Here is a 19,644-nt window from a genome sequence, read left to right as displayed (position 1 = left end):
CCAAAGTATTGGAGCCTCAGCTTCAGGATCTGTCCTTCCAGTGAGCACTCAGGGCTGATTTCCTTAGGAATGGAGAGGTTTGATCTTCTTGCAGTCCATGGGACTCTCAAGAGTCTCCTCCAGCACCAGAATTCAAAAGCATCAATTCTTCGGCGATCAGCCTTCTTTATGGTCCAGCTCTCACTTCCATACATCACTACTGGGAAAACCATAGCTTTAACCATATGGACCTTTGTTGGCAAAGTGATGGCTCATGGTTTGGGCCCAAAAAGTACACGGGGGCATGTTATACATGGAAAAATGTGGTATATTAAAAAAGCATTCCCAATTTCCGTAAATTAAATCAAGATGGCTAACAATGGATGCAACAAGCGAGCAAACAATCTGGATTCAACCCTGTGATTTTTCTCAGCCGGAATCAAACATGGGCGCCACAGAAGGGCTTTGAGGTCTCCCCACCTCACTGCTATGAATGAGGGCAAATCGCAACTGCTACCAGACTGAAGGACCATGACATTAAGCAAGCTGGCAGAGAACTCTTCTCTGGCTCTAATGTTTCCGTGGCACGCTTCATGGAAAATATGAGCCGGCAGAGAAAATAAACGTTATGGGGATGTGATCCAGAGCTACAGAAGCATTCGGAGAACTCTTGATAGGGAAGTATGCTCAATATGGGGGAAAGGTATGCAAGCAATGGGCTGCGTGTCTAAAGAGAAACACGCCGGGAATAGCTTTTGCAGCTCTATCAGGTTGACTGGTCACATTGGAAGTAGAAGACAAAGTCCTTGACCCTCTGCTGCAGCAGGATTCAGTGCCACAAAAGCATTCCTCAACAGATATATTTTCCTAATTCTGCTAAAGCAAAAGAAGTCGAGGTTGCACCGAGAGGCTGTCCAAGCAGCTGGTTCAAAATAATACGTCCCCTTGGTATATGACCCCTAGTAAGTTAGCAAAAGGGACACGGGTGGCGCTGTGGGTTAAACCACAGAGCCTAGGACTTGCCGACTAGAAGGTTGACGGTTCAAATCCCCGCGACGGGGTGAGCTCCCGTTGCTCGGTCCCTGCTCCTGCCAACCTAGCAGTTCGAAAGCACTCTTAAGTGCAAGTAGATAAATAGGGACCGCTTTATAGCGGGAAGGTAAACGGCGTTTCCGTGTGCTGCGCTGGTGCTGGCTCGCCAGCTGCAGCTTCGTCACGCTGGCCACGTGACCCGGGAGTGTCTTCGGACGGCGCCGGCTCACGGCCTCTAGAGCGAGATGAGCACGCAACCCTAGAGTCGGATATGACTGGCCCGTACGGGCAGGGGTACCTTTACCTTTACCTTTTAAGTTAGCAAAAGGGACACAGGTGGCTCTGTGGGTTAAACCACAGAGCCTAGGACTTGCCAACCAGAAGGTCGGTGGTTCAAATCCCCGCGATGGGATGAGCTCCCGTTGCTCGGTTCCTGCTCCTGCCAACCTAGCAGTTCGAAAGCACATCAAAGTGCAAGTAGATAAATAGGTACCACTCCAGTGGGAAGGTAAACGGCGTTTCTGTGCGCTGCTCTGGTTTGCCAGAAGTGGCTTAGTTATGCTGGCCACATGACCCGGAAGCTGTATGCCGGCTCCCTCGGCCAATAAAGCGAGATGAGCGCCCCAACCTCAGAGTCGGCCACAACTGGACCTAATGATCAGGGGTCACTTTACCTTTTCAAGTTAGCAAAAAGGTACAAGACAAGTATAAATATCTGTTGGAAATGTAAAGAAAAAGAAGGCACCTTTCATCATATGTGGTGGTCTTGTAAGGGAATAAAAGCATTCTGGGAAATGATATACAATGAGATGAAAAATATGTTCAAATTAACTTTTATAAAAACAACAACAGCCAGAGGCTTTTTTATTAGGAGTTGTAGGTGCTGATATTCCAAGAGTTTTTATGTATGCGGTGAAAGCTGCACGGATGCTATTAACCCAGAGATGGAAAGAAGATAAAGTCCCTACCAGAGAAGAATGGCAAATTAAACAATTGGACTATGCCGAAATGGCAAAACTAACTGGAAGGCTCAGGAACCAAGAAGACCAAAACGTTAACAAAAATGGGGAAAATTTATAATTTATCTTGGAGACCACTGTAAGCAGATGAAAACATTAGCAGGATTGCAATAACACTTGCATTTAGATGATAAACTAAATGCAGGATTAAAGCAGAACAAAAAGAAATCAAAAGTGAAACCAACCCACAGGGCTGCTTCACATTATTTGCAGCTTAACAAAACTACAGGAAATGATTTAAAGGATTACTCTCAATTTTATTTTATTTTTTAAAAATTGTTCTTACAGAGAGAAGCACTATAAAAGGAAGGGGAGAAAAAAACTAGTTTCCTTTGATTGGTTGATGGCATTTTAGGACAGCATTCGTTCTGTTTATTGCCAACCTCAGGTCTGAAATTATCTCCGTATGGTTGATTGAACCATGAACTCTCTTTACGTGGAATTTGGGGTTTGATTACGATGTCATGGCATTTCTCTCAAAACTCTAAGAATGTTAATCTTGTCGCTGTGAATTCTCTGTTAGAGATCCTTAATCCCTCTGAGAACAATTCCCATAGTTTCTCGCTTGGAAACGACATGATGGTTAAATGGTACGGAGCAAATTTAAATTTATATTGTAGGCATGTTTGGAGAGAGGGCTGTGTTGCCTTTAAGCCACAGCGAGTTTTTAACATTGTGTAGCTGCCGGAACTGATATCCTAACCCTAAGGAGAAAATATCAAGGCTTGGGTTTTAACTTAGCAAAGGCAAAGGCTTCGAAAGAAAGAAAGAAAGAAAGAAAGAAAGAAAGAAAGAAAGAAAGCCATCATTCTGGGATCAGCATCTCATCGGTTTCCGAAGACTATTTTGACCGGTGAAGTTGATTATCATTATTATACCCATTTGGCCAAATGCACAAGTTATTTCAAAAAAAGGCTATCTTCCAAAAGGCTGTTTTCACCAGTGAAGACGATGACGACAATTTGGCCTCTCCCGAATCTGCAGGTGATTTTTAAAAAGGCAACATTCAAGTGATACATTCCGTGTGTGGAAATGACAGCAATTTCTCTCCTAGCTGTAAGACTCGTTTTTCTTCCCAAAATCAGAAAAAGTTAGCCCTGATTCACAGGCCATCTTCATGGCATAGAAGCTATTGTGGGGGAACTGAATGCTCTTCTGTTTTTCATTATTCGCAGAGGAAAGCAGAATATTATCTCTTGGCATTTCCATCTCTGAGCATTCCGCTCTAAATATTTTTTTTTGTTCTAAAGCAAACATCCTCCTTCTTGCTGGCAGGTGGTAGCTAAGGCCCAGAAGGCATAACTCGCAAGTAGCTAAGGACTTAATCTCGGCTGATGATAAATATAGTGCTGGAGACTGAGCAGAGACTAATTTGACAGATCACATTGGTGCTGAAAGAAAACACAGGCAGCAAGAGCTTCCCCAACTTGCCATTTCCCATCTTTCATTTCATATATATCGATCAAATAAGCTTGATGCCTGCTCATTCAAATCTTTAGCTAGGTTTTATCCTCTGCAGGAAAGGCAATTATGAAATATAGAAGTATGTAAGTTTGAAGTGAATGTCCTGTGTGAGTGTCTGGAGGCGGTTGGAGGATGGATGGCAGCTAACAGATTGAGGTTGAATCCTGACAAGACAGAAGTACTGTTTTGGGGGTACAGGGGGCGGGCAGGTGTGGAGGACTCCCCTGGTCGGATAACTCCATATCCTCCAACATTTCTCCAGTGGAAATAGGGACAGCCTACCATACTGTCCAATATTTCTGGACGTCCTAAGGAAAAGCTGGACATTTCAGGATCCAGTCAGAAACCAGGATAGCTTCTGTAAATCTGGGACTGTTCCTGGAAAATAGGGACACTTGGGGGGGGGATGACTGGCTTGGAATCTAAACAACACAACACAAAAAAGGGGCTGCAAGGGTGAATGCGGGGGGGGCAAGCTCAGGCACTTATTTCAATGTATTGAACTCAAAAACTTTTTTAAAAAAATATTATTATTAAACAATTTCAACACAATAAATTATCAGTCGAAATAGTCAATTACATTATTTTTCCCCTTCTCCCCTTCTCCCCCACCACCCCCACCAAGGACTTCCCTCAGCTCCCCTCTCTGATTTCTTTGCACATATTGTTCTCTGCATGTTATAAAATTGTACATATCCTGTATTCAACTCAAACTTATCACACTCGTTGTTAGTTAAGCCACTTCCGCCTTAAGAGGAGGTGGGGTTGTGGGCTGCACAACCATGCATGCAGTGGCTGGCTCTCAGCCTCCACGCGATTGAGGGAATCCCCGGTGTCATCCCCTGGACAGCCAATCAGCTGGCTCGGGGTGTGTGGCCTGCCCTATTTAACGCAGGCGTGGCTGGGGATCTCCCTCTTTTGCCGCCTCCAGCTGCTTCAGTTTTCCCGCCCTTTAAGGTTTCTCCTTTGACCTTGCTATGGACCTCGGTTGGTCGCCGTTAAGGAGTCTGGTAGGATTTTTTTCCAGTTGGCAAATTGGCACCAGGCACTTGATTTTTCACCTACCTTGTAGCAAATCATCACAACTTCCTTGGTATTGGTGGTTAGGCATTGGTATTGTTATGTAGATGTGGGGGGGGAGGAACGCCCTCGTCTCCCCCGTATATTGAAGGGTAGTCCGATAAAGGATTCTGGGGGGGCGTGGCCCTGTCCGAAGCCTATGGAGGTGTGGTCCTAAGGCACGCCCCCGAGTGGTGACCTCGGGGGAGATCCTAGTTGATGTGCATCAGCAGGACTCCCCCTACTGGTGGTTAACCCTTCCCAGACTTCAAACGGATGGGCTGAAGCCGGATAGTTGGGTAGGACCAATGCCTAAGCCAATACCGCTCATCACCTGTAACCAATAAAGTTGTGGCCATATTTAGCCCATTAACTTTAAATAATTGTGTCACGTGTCTTTATTTCCACTGGGGGGGGGGGCCTCGCCACGCAACTGAGATCTTGTAGCCAAAAGCAGAAATGGGGGAGTGGGATGGAGAGGAGGGGGCAAAAGTTACTGATCTCTTAGCAGAAAAGGTGGAAGAAGTCCTCTGCCCCAGCCTGATGGAATGGTCTCTCTCTCTCCCTGTTGGGTGATGTGGCTGGCTTATGGGTTATTGAGGCTTTCGGGCTAAAACTGGAAGGCTGTGCCTCTTTGTCTCTTCCCTGTGATTTGGAATATGTCCTTCGCTCTAGTCTGCACAGAAAGTTTACACTTTCTGTCCCTTCCTGTGCTCCAAAAGCAACCAGAAAAGTTCTACGTAGAGTGAAAGTACACCTCATCCTTGTTGTTTGATTTCCGCCATTCAGGCTATGAATGTTGTTGCTTTTGTACCCAAAATAGTGCCACCCCATGCACAAGAGGGCGGCAATAGCTAGGAATGAGCGATTACATCCCTTCCAGTTTCATTCGGTTCCTCATTTTTCCTGGTTTTTCTTAAGTTCCTTTCCCCACCATTTTGCGAGTTTTCTTTTTCAAATCACGAAAATTCATCTGCGTTAGAGTGTGAATTTCTCCTTCTGCTTGTATGCAATTTTCCTAGTAAAAAAAAGGTAAAGGTAAAGGACCCCTGGACGGTTAAGTCCAGTCAAAGGTGACTATGGGGTGTGGTACTCACCTCGCTTTCAGGCTGAGGGACTCAGCTTGTATTTCTCCCTTCACATCCAAATAATGAAAACCCCACCATTTATTAAATTCTGCAAATCTATGACAGTATGTTCTTGGGACGTGGGTGGCACTGTGGGTTAAACCACAGAGCCTAGGACTTGCTGATCGGAAGGTCGGCAGTTCGAATCCCCGCGACCGGGTGAGCTCCCGTTGCTCGGTCCCCGCTCCTGCCAACCTAGCAGTTTGAAAGCACATCAAAGTGCAAGTAGATAAATAGGTACCGCTCCAGCGGGAAGGTAAATGGCTTTTCCGTGCATTGCTCTGGTTCGCCAGAAGCGGCTTAGTCATGCTGGCCACATGACCTGGAAGCTGTACGCCGGCTCCCTCTGCCAATAAAGCGAGATGAGCGCCACAATCCCAGAGTCGGTCACAACTGCGCCTAATGGTCAGGGGTCCCTTTACCTTTATGACAGTATGCTAAGTGGGAAGGCTGGCCGTGTGTCCCACTTGCGCAAAAAAAATTGTGCAGTTTATCAGGAAGAGTGTCAAAAAGGGCGTCTAATGTCTCCTGTGCCTGGCAAAAGGCCGATTCAGAAGTGCTGCCCCCAGCATCTAGTGTGAATTGCCAGAGGTCTTGTGCCCTTTCAAGAGCGATCAGCGGTTCAAAGATCGCAAGTGACAAATGAAATTGGACACCCGGGGAATTCTTGAATCAGTCCCAGCTTTACTCAGCAGCGCCGGATTAGATATAAGCTTTACCAGCACAACAACAACACCCTACGAGACACTGGCTCTCTCTGTTTCGTGCCCATCCGGGGTGCCAAGTTCAGCTTCTTATCCGTCTCAGCTCTTTCTGCAATCAGCACAAACCTGGAACAAATGTCGGCGAGGAATGCGGCACCTAAAGCACAAGGCAGGCCTAATCCAGGACCTGCTACGCATTGCCAGAAACAGCACATGCCTCTCCAGCTGTGGTAAGAGGCCACGTTGCCCAGCCTCCTGAAACAGGTTGACATCTCCCCTGAGGTAAAGCTGTTGGAGGGGAAAATTCTGCAGTTTTCACCGCTGCAAGTGTTTTTCTTTTTCTTTTAGTATTTTATTTATTACTTCTCAAATTTATACATTTCATTAGCTTTACAAACAATTTCACATTTGACTTCCTCCCCCCTCTTTCTGCGGCTCCTTAAATTTATTTTTTCATATCTTCTGCATATCCAAATTCATTTGACATGCTCATTTAATTATCTACTTTAAATATATACTGCAGGTTATTACAATAACCCTGCCAATGTTTTTATCTGTTTGCAATTTATCTGTAAATATTCAATAAACCATTTCCATTCTTTTATAAAAAGTTTCTTATCTTGATTTCTTATTCTTCTGGTAAGTTTCGCCATTTCTGCATATTCCATAAAAAAAATTGTGTATTCTTCCTTTACTGGGACTTCTGCTTCTTTCCACTTTGGGGCAAGTAACATTCTTGCTGCTGTAGTCACATACATAAATAAATTTCTATAAAATTTAGGTAGCTCTGTCCCGATAATTCCCAAAAGAAAAGCTTCTGGTTTTTTTAAAAAAATAAGTTATTTTGAACTTCCTTTTCAACTCATTATATATCAAGTGTTTTTCAGCAGTCGGATCTGGATAGTTGCGTGGCAAGTCCCCTCCCCCCATGTGAAATGAAGACAAGGACACATTATATAAGGTTAATGGGCATAAAAGGCCACAACTTTATTGATTACAGGAATTGAAAGGTATTGGCCTTAGGCATTGGCTCCTATCGACTACCCGGCATGGAGGGTTAACCACCAGCCGGGGGAGTCCTGTTAAAGTACACCAACTAGGATCCCCTGGGTGTCACCGCTCAGGGGCGTGCCATAGGCCCTCACCTCCCTAGGTTTCGGACAGGGCAACGCCCCCCGGAGTCCTCTACCGGACAACCCTTTTCCTTGGGGGAAGGTGATGGCGCTTCCTCCCCCCTTCATTTGCATAACAATTACCCCTGCCAATGCCTAACCGCCAATACCGGGAAAGTTGTGACGTTAGCTACTAGGTAGGCGAAAAAACCAAATGGCTAGAAAATTGCCAAGTGGGAAAATTCCTACCAGGCCCCTTGCGGCGACCAACCGGAGTCCATAGCAAGGTCAAGGCTAGCTAAACCTAAGGGCAGGTGGGATGGGAAACCAGAGCAGCTGGAACGGGGCAAAGAGGGCAGTCCCCGGGCACGCCGGCCTTAAATGTGTCAGGCTCCGTCTCCCCGGCCCGCCGATTGGCTGGCCGGGTCGGTGATGCGCCTGAGGATTCCCCTGTTCTCGCGGGGGATAGGAGCCAGCCCAGCGTGTGTGGGAGGGGGGTGGGCCCGCAACCCTACCTCCTCTCCAGCTCGGAAGTGGCTCTGCAGACTGTATGCATTAGTCCATCGGGAAACTTTCATAAAGGGGATTCCATTTCCAGTTCCGTCTTCTCAGCCACAAGAAGGACAATTGACAAATGCAAAAGATCCCGGGTTCAGTCGCTGGTTTATCCAGGTTTCCTTGGGAGAGACCCTGTTCAAAACTCTGGAGAGCTGCTCCCAGTCAATTTAGGCAACAAATCACACAGAGTAAGTGAAGTTAACTCTTTATTAGAAGGAACAAGATCTGCTCACGCATACCGGATCTAATGAGCACAGTAATAATAATAATAATAATAATAATAATAATAATAATAATAATAAAATTAGTATTATTTATACCCTGCCCACAATGAGTGGCTCCCAGCAGAATGTTAAAAACACGATAAAACATCAAACATGAAAAATTCCCTAAACAGGGCTGCCTTCAGATGTCTTCTAAAAGTCACACAGTTGTTTATTTCCTTGACATCTGATGGGAGGGCGTTCCACAGGGCGGGCGCCACTACCGAGAAGGCCCTTGCCTGGTTCCCTGTAACCTCACTTCTCGCAGTGAGGGAACCGCCAGAAGGCCCTCGAAGCTGGACTTCAGTGTCTGGGCAGAATGATGGAGATGGAGATGCTCCTTCAGGTATACTGGACCAAGGCCGTTTAGGGCTTTAAAGGTCAGCACCAACACTTTGAATTGTGCTCGGAAACGTACTGGGAGCCAATGTAGGTCTATCAGGACCGGTGTTATATGGTCTCGTTTGCCACTCCCAGTCACCAGTCTAACTGCTACATTCTGGATTAGTTGTAGTTTCTGGGTCACCTTCAAAGGTAGCCCCATGTAGAGCGCATTGCAGTAGTCCAAGCAGGAGATAACCAGAGCATGCACCACTCTGACAAGACAGTCCATGGGCAGGTAGGGTCTCAGCCTGCATACCAGATGGAGCTGGTAGACAGCTGCCCTGGACACAGATTTGACCTGGGCCTCCATGGACAGCTGTGAGTCCAAAAGGACTCTTCTTCGGTCGTTCTTGCCTGTGTGAAGCAGTTGTGGAGACTGAAGGTCCCCACCCTCCCACAGCTGCCTGTCACCTCCTCTCCCAGGCCTTTCCCAAGCAATCTGAGACTATGCTTGCGTCCCTGCCTTTTCTCCTCCCACTTCATACCACTCCTGGTCCTGGAAAACTAGGGAGAGGGAAGCTTGTCATAATTGGAGAGAAAGAACCCCTGGTTTTCTCACCAGCCTGACTCATCTCTGACTCTTGGGCTCCCTCCTCTCCTGTTTCCACAGGCCCGAAACATAAGAGCCATAATAGCTAGAAGCTTCATCTTCCATCATTGGCTCCTGCAGGTGTGAGTGCCATAGTTTAACTATGTACTGTGTGAAAACTTACTTTCTTTTTAATTCGATTTATGGAAGTCGGACTTAAAAGGAAGAGACCGTTACAGTTTATGGATTATGAAATTTATATGAATTCTTTATGTAAGGTGTGACTGGTGGTATTCATATTATGGTGTAATTTGTCCTTTTTTGTTATGTGTTGAGCAAATAAAAAATTAGGAAAAACGAAAACTTACTTTCTTTTGTCTGTCCCGAAACTTCCAAGATTTGGCTTCACTGAACGCCTCTGAGTTCTAGCATTCTGAGAGAAGGAGCAAAAAGCTTTTCTTTATCTACTTCCTCCTTTATCTACTTCCTCCTTTAAGCTTCTATCCTTATCTATACACTCGGTTTGCACAGAGACAAATGACGGAACAGAGCTAATAGTTCCTCATGCACAACGTGTTAAATATAGACTGGACTTCTGAATAAGACATAGGGATCATTCTTCATCGTCTTTTTAATTTCCAGCTTTCTGTAGACGATGTCTCGTTTCTTCCAAAGTTCTTCTTTTTAATTATCGGGATGCTAAATCTAGCTTCGTTATTAAGTAGGGGCAGCAGAAGAGACGTCATCCAAATCTCTTCCGACGTTCTCTTCTTAAATTAGGTTGCCTCAGAGTTTCTGAGCTGGAATAAGGTGCTTCACTGAGCAACTATCAGAGACTGGGCAGAGGAGGAATGGGGGAGACCGCCTCCCCAGCCTGACCCTTCCAGAGAAGAAGATGACAGTTTAGATTTACAACAGGGGTTTGAGGGAGGTCAGAGCTCAGAGGCAGATGAGTGGGAAAGTTGGGAAATATTGGGAGAGGGGGAGGAAGAGGAAGCACCAGGGGAGTGATGGACACAGTGTCTTTAGAAATCATTCCAGATCCTTCGTCTCCCAAAACCCGGCGAACCTTGAAAGTAGGAGAGCAAAGAGCTCAAAGACAGAGGCAACACCCATAGGAGAGATAATCAGATTGACGAATGAGGTCCCAACTAAAGAAGAATGACAACTTAAACTGATGGAATATACACAGCATGTGGACCTAACATATAGAACAGGCATAGGCAAACACGGCCCTCCAGATGTTTTGGGACTACAACTCCCATCATCCCTAGCTAACAGGACCAGTGGTCAGGGATGATGGGAATTGTAGTCTCAAAACATCTGGAGGGCCGAGTTTTCCGATGCCTAATATAGAATAAGAGAACAAGAAGAACATACATTTAAAGAAGATTGGAAAATGTTTATCGAATACATGGGGGGGGGGAATTGTGTACACTTGAAAACGTTGGCAGCATTAAGATAAATTCAACAGGTTAAACAAGTTTGGATGGATGTAATAATGGAATACTGAATGGTTTGGTTTATGTAAAATATGCGGGGGTTTATGATATGCAAACTGAACCATGGAAAGAGAAGAAGGGAAGTCATTGACATTTTAAGGTTGTTAAAATGAATATTCTAAATTGTAAAACAGGAAATTTTCCCAGAGCATTTTCATAGCGTTTTTCATAGCTGTGTAGATGCAGCCTTGGTTGTGAAGCTCGCTGGGCGACCTTGGGCCAGTCCCTCTCTCTCTCAGACTGACTTACCTCCCAGGGTTGTGGTGAAGACAAAACGGAAGAGGGAGACTCCACGTTTGCCGCCTCGAGGTCCTCAGAGGAAAGGCGGGATAAATAATGAATAAAGAGATAATTCAAAATGCTGGTTCTGAAAGACCTCTACCTCTTGAGAGCAGAGTACCAGAGGAATCGCCTGTCTCCACATGGCCCTTTCCTGAGGAAAATGATCTGCCGACATTGCCCTCCAAAAGGCCATCTCCGTGATCACTACCTGTCTCATCACTGTGGATCTTAGAGATTTGGATTGCCACAACTCTAACGGGATTTCATTTTATGGCAAAGAACCACTTGTTCATAGGACCACTTGGAAGCCGCCCTTGTTTACTGTCTGCGTTAATCTCAGTTCGAACCGTTGTGTTTCCTTTTTCAAAATGCTGCCATTTTCAACTTTAGTTCGTATATGTTATCCGTACTGTTTGCTTTGCTATATGGAAACTGCTTTGGGGCCGTTTACAGCGGAAAGCAGCAAATATAAATAAATTAAGTAAAGGAATAGCTGTACAAACTGATGGTGGGTGCTCTTTATTCCGCATTCATCCACCAGCTGAAACTTATTGTGCTGGTTTAATTGTTTTAGGAGGCCTCCAACGATAATATACCACAGCAAAAGCAAAAATAAAGTAGGAGTGCTGCAGTTTGTCCTTTTTCTCAAAGTGTAACAAACTGGGATCAAAGCACAACCTTCCCTTATATCGGTGCCCCCAGCTGCTGCCACTTTTAACCCAAATTTGAATTTAATTTAATTTGTTTATAAATATTTTTTATTGGGTTTTACAAAACAAAAAATTGTAACAATACTGAATGCATAACTATATCTTGAGATTTCTCTGAATCTTGCGACTTCCCCCCATCCTGTCAGTGGTCCTAATGTCAATGTTTTCAGCTGCATATTACATCATAGTCTATACAGTGGCACCTCTAGATACGAACGGAATCCGTTCCGGAGCACTGTTCGCATCTAGAGGTAAACATTACTAGCAATGGCACATCTGCGCACGCACGTGTCACTTTTCGCCACTTCTGCGCATGCTTGTGACGTCATTTTGAGCGTCTGCACATGCGCAAGTGGCGAAACCCGGAAGTAACGCGCTCTGTTATTTCCAGGTTGCCACAGAGCGCAACTCGAATGCGCTCAACTCGAAGCATATTCAACCAGAGGTATGACTGTATGTTATATCTATCCATATCATCCATCATATTTGTTACATTACAAGCGTGATTAAAATTCTGCTAAGGTTTTCATCTGCTTACAGTGGTCTCCTAAATATATTATAATCCCCCCCCCATTCTTTCTTGAAGTTTTTGTCTTCTTGATTCCTGAGCTTTCCGGTCAGCTTTGCCAATTCGGTGTAGTCCATCAGCTTAGCCAAGTTTTGATTTTAAAGGCGGGGGCTGGAGGGGGGGAGATGGAAAGAGAAATAGTTCCTTGCGATCTAAAGCCCCAGATCAAGATATTTTTATCTTGGAATGCTCAAGGCCCTGTGAAGATTGAATAAATTCTCCACTGCCTTCTTGGCACAGTTAGAGAGTCAACATTCTCAGAAAAGCACCAGCTTTGAGTTTTGCCAACCAGCGAAAAGAACGCAGCAGCCCAGTTGTTCCAGACCAGCCCTCGTTACAAAATGGGCCACATTAATTCCACCGAGGCCACTTGCCAAAGCACCCCCCAGCTTCACAGGGTTCCCCCTTTTCACCTTTCTTATTTTTTTGAATGTTAACATTTCTTATTTCCCAAAGGCTACAGCTCCTCCTCCATTCAGACATCTCTCTGTAGCTCTTACGCTTTCCCATCGCTCCGGCCCTGCAAAAGTCCTCCTGAAACCTTCAAGGAGCAGCAGCTGATCAAAGCAAGACCGACCTGGACTACCTTCTCTGCACTTTGTCCTCTTTGTGGAATAAATAGGGACGGCCAATGGCCCAATGTTTGATTTAGAGTCAGCTTGATAGGATACGACCAGCCGGAGAAAAACGTTATCTTGTTTTCTTTCTTTTTGTATACAAAATCATTGCATTAAATAAAAATAAAAAATATGTAAAACACACATGGAAATGCCGTTTACCTTCCCGCCACAGCGGTACCTATTTATCTACTTGCACTGGTGTGCGTTCGAACTACTAGGTTGGCAGAAGATGGGACAGGGCAACGGGAGCTCACCCCGTCGCGGGGATTCGAACTGCCGACCTTCTGATTGGCAAGCCCAAGAGGCTCTGTGGTTTAGAGCACAGCGCCACCCACATCCCCATGAAGCAGTTGCTGAGACTGAAGGTCCCCACCTCTCCACAGCTGCATAAGTCCCTTCCTCTTCAGGGTTTTTTCCCCTAAGCAATCAAGAGACTGCATCTGTGCATTGCCAATCTCTCCTCCGCCCTTTCCATGCCTCTTCTGGTTCTGGGAGGCAAGTGGGGAAGGGAGCTTGTCACAGCAGGAGCAGGAGACACCCTTGACTCTTCATGAGTTGTACAAATATCTCATCCTCCCACCTCTCCTGCTTCAGCTTCCACCTCTGATTCTGGAATTCTCTCTGCCACAGGCTCGACCAGCTCACTAAGTGTGCTGGTCCCATGGGTTAACTGTGAGGCGAGGTCTGAGTCCAGTCCTAGGTCGAGGGTGCAGCATGGAGGCAGTCCATCAAAGCTGAAGCTGGGTCCAAGGCAGGGAGTCGGGTGAGGTCAGGAGCTCTGGCAGAAAAGCAGGACAGGGTGCAGGCAGGAACTGGCCACCAACAATGTTGCTCCCGCAACTTGGGACTAGGGCTGGCTGGCTTTTATCTACCCCGAGGCATAGGGCAGCCCCAATCCTCAGGTGATTTGCCTCTCCTGGCCTGGAGACGAGCACTCCTCCTGCGGGAACTTAGTTCCCTACGCCTCTCTGCCCTGAGCCTCTGCAACTCAGGAGAGACTGGAGGGTTACCGGACCCAGAGGCAACCTCAGCTTCCCCTGATGGGGCTGAGAGTGGAGCACCTGCAGGCAATGGGTCCTCCATCAGCTCAGGAGCCAGAGCAGACTCAGCTGATGCCTGCACCTGAGGATCCAGCACAGGTGAGGACCCTTCAGGCTCAGGCCCCAGCCCTGGCTCAGCTGGTTCTGGAGGCGGGGACTTCTGTGCAGGCTGGGATCCCTCAGGTTCAGCCTCCCAGTCCGAATCCCAGGCCATCACACTAAGCCCTGTTAACGGTTCAGCTCCAATACCTCGTCCTCCCAGTCTTCTCCCTCTTCTCTCTCTCCATCATCCCACCAACACTTCTTGGGCTCTGAGCCTTCTTCCTTCGGTGGTTCCCCAGCTGGGCCCTCCTACTTTTCCTCTGCGTCCAACCAGCCCATGACAGTTTAGCATTCCCTGCCTCCCTGTCCCTTCTCCAAAGCAAACTGGCCTGTTCAGATGGCTCCATTGTAAAGGAAAAGGGGCTTCAGGCGGGGGCTTGTGTGCAGCATGTGTGAAGTTTGTTTGCTGCTATTAAACCTGTTAAATTGTGGGTAAACATATCAGACGACACAGCGATTCTTCAAACAGCTCTTGTTTATTCACAGGCCAGAACAGAACTGAACTGAAGGGGTCAGCCAGCCTGCTTATATAGAGCTCCACTAGAACGCAACAGTAACCACTTTCTGTGATCTCTGAACGTCACTTTCAATCCCTTATTTGCATATGTGGACCTGAGTGAAAACTATCTACAGTATTCCCCTGCTGGCCCAGGGTGAGAACTTCAGTACATAACAAAACCATTGTTGGTGTGAACAGAATACCCTACGTTAGAACCACTAAGACCCCATCTTTCTTTTGTATGCCATCCCTCAATCTTCCCACAACATTCTGACATCCATTTCAGTTCCTTCCAATCTTCTTCTCCCTTAACTGTCAGCTGAGTGTCATTTCTTTACATTCGGTTGACAGGGAGATGTATGAAACTGACAAAAACAACAGACCGCAGCATAACAAAACAAAGAAATCGCGCAGACATCTGCCGGCGGATCCTTCTATTCGGAGAAGTCGGATGCAAAATGTTTGAGATGTTCCGTCAGGGAAAAATCACTTTTGGCAGTCTTTATCCTCAGCTCCTTCCTGCAAATTCACCTTGAAAAGCTTCATATCTCCCGAGACACACACATGCAAATATTCAAACAATGATATGGTAATGCACAAACAAGTTGAAGAACGGAGGCCGTACGTGAACTTTGCAGAATTAAGGAAGCTTCGGAGGCTTCTCTCGTGGAATTATTATTGAAATGTTAGTATGAGTTTTGTATGCCATACAGCTAGATCTTCTCATTTTTTGTGGTGCTGACACTAAGTCATTCTGACTAGACATGCAGCTGTGTCTCTTAGCTGGATCAGACTGTGATTAATAGGGTGTGCTGAGCTGCTGTAGAAAAACTAAGTCAGCCGCAGACATGGAAAATCCAGTTGCTCTGAAGGAGACGGGATTTTTGAACTCAATATCAATCGTTTCCCAATTTAATTCAAAGTCAACCCATTTCCTTCTTTCTTTAAAAGAAAAAAGAATTAGAAGTTTGCCTACATTGGAAAGAAGCAGAAGTCCCAGTAAAGGAAGAATGGATATGTAGTGGTTGGGAGTTACTCGTGCGTAATCCTGCCCCGTTTGAGCATTGGATTGCCTGGTTAAACCCTCCGGACTGCACAGCCCATCTCAGCGTGGCTCCCCTTAGTCACTCGTAGAATCTGACTGTGGGTGTTTCTTAAAGCGCTGCCAACATAAGAGTTGTTTGACGCCCAATCGTCTCCGCCTCTCACTACGCGGGAGTCTCCTGCACAGGGCGGGCGTGGGCAGCGGGGGGCTTGGGCTCTCCTCACTAACTTCCAACGAAGAGTCCTGGAGCCCCTGCACCTCCCTGTCCCGTTGCTCTCCTGGATCCCTGGTGTTACACTCATTCTCTTCCCCTTCTTCCCAGCTGAGTCTCCCCCTAGCGCTGGGACCTTCTCCTGCAGAATCAGAGACCCTCTCCTTCTCCCGTGCCTCAGATGTCAGTTCCCTGACAGGATACAAAAACTTATGGAATATGCAGAAATGGTGAAACTTACCAGAAGATTAAGAAATCAAGATAACAATTTTTTAAATAAAAGAATGGAAATGGTTTATTGAATATTTACAGATAAATTATAAACATTGGCAGGATTATTGTAACAACATGCAGTTTTATAAGAGTATATATTTAAAGAAGATGAATAATTGAGCAAATTAAGTTAATTTGGATATGCAGAAAGTATGAAAAACAAATTTAAGGAACCAAAGAAGAGGGGGAAGGAAGTCAAGTTTTGAAATGTCAAAATGAATGTAAAAGTAGTGAAATATATAAAACTAGTGAAATGTATAAACTTGAAAGGATAATTAAAATAAATAAATTTTAAATAGACTGAATTTGCCTACATTTTGGTGAACACCAGGTTGTTCTGCAACCACTGAACACCCCTAGAATGAAAAGTGGAACCTCTAGGCAAGATGATGATCTTGGGCATGAGGCAATTTTTACTCTGCAGAAATATAGGGCATGTTTTTAAAGGCTCAAAGTATATTGCACAATCCCTTTGAAATGTTGGAAACATCCAAAAGAAGATATAAACTGCATCCATACGTGGTGAATGAGAAAGGGCACATTGGCTAAAAAAATAAATCTGGTGGAACCAATATTAAAAGTTTAAGATAGATTCTCCTTTTGTTAAGCTAATCAAAGAATGTAGCTGTTATAGATTTGGGGGACTAAACCATAGAAATTAATAAATGGTAGGATTTTGATTAATTGGGATGTGGCTGAAAGTACAAGCGGCAGAGTTATGCAAACTAGCCTGTCTGGCCTAACGAAGAGCAAAACTGTTAGCATGACAAAAGGTGTCAATGGGCCATCTGAGAGGAATTCTTTGGCCTGGGGAGACAGATGTTACCAAGGGATGTGCGTTTGAAGTGACAGGAAAATAGAGTTTTGAGCAAGGTGTTCTGGGAAGAAGAGAGAGAAAAGACTGGGATCCATCTTGGGCAGGCTGGCTGAAGGCTGGCTTGGACATCAGGGCTGCACTGCTGTGGAGAGAACAAACCCCTCATGAAATGACCATACTGCAAGATCAGGACTCCCTCCATGCAGACTGAAGGTGTAAACAGGTGAATAAACCATATTTCTTAAAGCTACTACAGTCTCTGCTGTGTTTTAAAGTCCAAATCTGTGCCTGGAAAGCGTGGCACCAAACAAAGTTTGGGTGAGCCCTGAGTCCCATCAAACTGCTGGCTAACCCAATGTGCTTGGGCTGTGCATGACAAAACTCTCAACTCCTGCTGTTTGTCTCCATCGTCTACCAATGGGAGTGTTCCCACCTGTGAACATGGAGACGTTATTTTTAGCTATTATTTTATCATAGCAGGACTGCTTCTGAAGATGAGTAATTGTGAAGTCAGAACCACTGAGCATACACAGGACTGCGTTGTCGGACATTTCCCAGACCATCCTTATTAACCAAGCTGTTGTCTTACTGATACTCTTCTGTTTGAAGAATGTTGTGGCGATGGGAGGAGGAGAGAAACCAAGCATAGAAGCATCTTTCTAGCTTCTTGTTAATGTCAACCGCACATTTTGGTGTCACCGATGGAGGAAAAGCTTTCAATCATTTCCATTTCACCTAGAACAGTTTTTATTTAGCAAGTCACCACACACTAATATTTCAGATGTTATATGCAGATAAATTTGGACATCCACCAATAAAAAGGTTTTGATATCGGCTGGCAGGCATTTTTTAAAAGTTTGCAATGATTGAAGACTTGAATACAGTGGTACCTCAGGTTACATACACTTCAGGTTACATACGCTTCAGGTTACAGACTCCGCTAACCCAGAAATAGTGCTTCAGGTTAAGAACTTTGCTTCAATATGAGAACAGAATTTGTGCTCTGGCAGCACAGCAGCAGCGGGAGGCCCCATTAGCTAAAGTGGTGCTTCAGGTTAAGAACAATTTCAGGTTAAGAACTGATCTCCGGAACGAATTAAGTACTTAACCCGAGGTACCACTGTACAAAGGAGGAACAGGAAATGGCTGCAGAGGAAGAGTAGGGATTCAGATGTTCTTGAACTCTAATTCCCACCATGCCTGGTCAATGGTCAGGGATGATGTGAACTGTAGTCCAGCAATATTTGGAGGGCCATACAGCCCTCGAAATCCAGATACACCTTTCAAAATGTTGTGTCTTAAAATGAATAATCTACACAACTGAGAGGAAATGGAAAGGGGGAAAGTATGGTCTTCAGTTACCCAGAAGATTTGTTGCTTTACAAAGCTGGCTCTGACCGTCAGATGATAGAACTTCAAACTCTGCTTTCTCCTTCTTTGCTTTTTCTATATTATACGTCAAGCAGTGGCGTAGTGTGTGGGGTGCAGGGGGGGCTGGCCGCACCGGGCGCAACATCTGGGGGGCGCACTCTCGCGCTCGCAGCTCTCTGCCCCTACCTGGCTCACTCACTCTCTCTCACTGCAGTGCTGGCTGTGCGAATCCGATCCAAGCCGCTGGGTCGCCGCCCACTGTGGAGGGGGTGGGTGCCAGGCGTGCGGTGCGGAGAGAGAGAGAGGGACTATCTGGGGGAGGGACAGTGCAGCGGCTGCCCAGCGCAGCGCTGAGCGCGGGAGAGAACCACACCAGACCAGACCAGGCAGCAGCAAGAAGAAGCTGGCAGCGGCGGCAGGTTAGGGGTTAGGGGGTGCAAATTACTTGCCTTGCCCCGGGTGCTGACAACCCACGCTACGCCGCTGACGTCAAGACATACAGAATGGGCATCGACATAAACCACCACCAAGCCAGAGAAAAGAGGAGGAGCAAAACAACAACTCATGTCCTCTTCCAATTACACATAGTAAACATTGTGCAGAACAAAACCAAAGTATTAACTCGTATCAAAATGCTCACCCAAGACTGTCACTGGGCAAGGACCACTGGGCACTTAAGAGCCCAGGAAAATGGGAGGCATGACACACTGCTCTTCCCAAAGGAATGAAGAGCTCCAGTCCTAAACAATGGCATGGCGATGGCAGGTTAAGGCAGTGGCATAGCGTGAGCTGCCAGCACCCGGGGCCACGGGTGGGAGGAAGGGAAATGGATGGCGTATTCATGCACATTCAACAGCCTAACAGCATCCGCGTCACCCAGGAGATTGCAGCTGCAGAGATAAGAAAAGAAGAGTTGTTCGGTTGTCTGGGGAGGTCACTTCCTGGTTGGCATAGAGAAGTCATTTTCAATGGAGCCCAGCAACGGAAGCACATAGCTGTATCAAGGCAGCACCGGGTGTTGGAATTTGGAGCCCCTAACAATTTTGTGTCCAGAGCAACCACCTCTGTGCCTTCCTCCACGCTACACCACTGGGTTAAGGGATGTAAAAATCTACCCATTTCGGTTACTCTTGGTTTCAAATTTTCTCCATATTTCCGCATCAGTTTGTGTATTTTTTTAAAAAAGGTTCTCCTGAAAATATGTCACCATTTTAGGGCACATGCCTCTAGACACATTTCTGCAAAGCATTTCCCCCTAATGCTATGCATTTTGTATGTTGTTTGGCTAACATATGCATTTTTTTATTATTTCAGAATTTATTTATTTGGTTTTTCAGATTAATGTCTTGCAATCCCATATCCAAGATGCAACTC

Source organism: Podarcis liolepis, assembly GCF_965112155.1.
Source record: "Podarcis liolepis genome assembly, chromosome: 12".
Taxonomy (NCBI): Eukaryota; Metazoa; Chordata; class Lepidosauria; order Squamata; family Lacertidae; genus Podarcis; species Podarcis liolepis.
The sequence above is the reverse complement of the archived record's forward strand: the minus strand, read 5'-3'. Positions refer to the sequence as shown.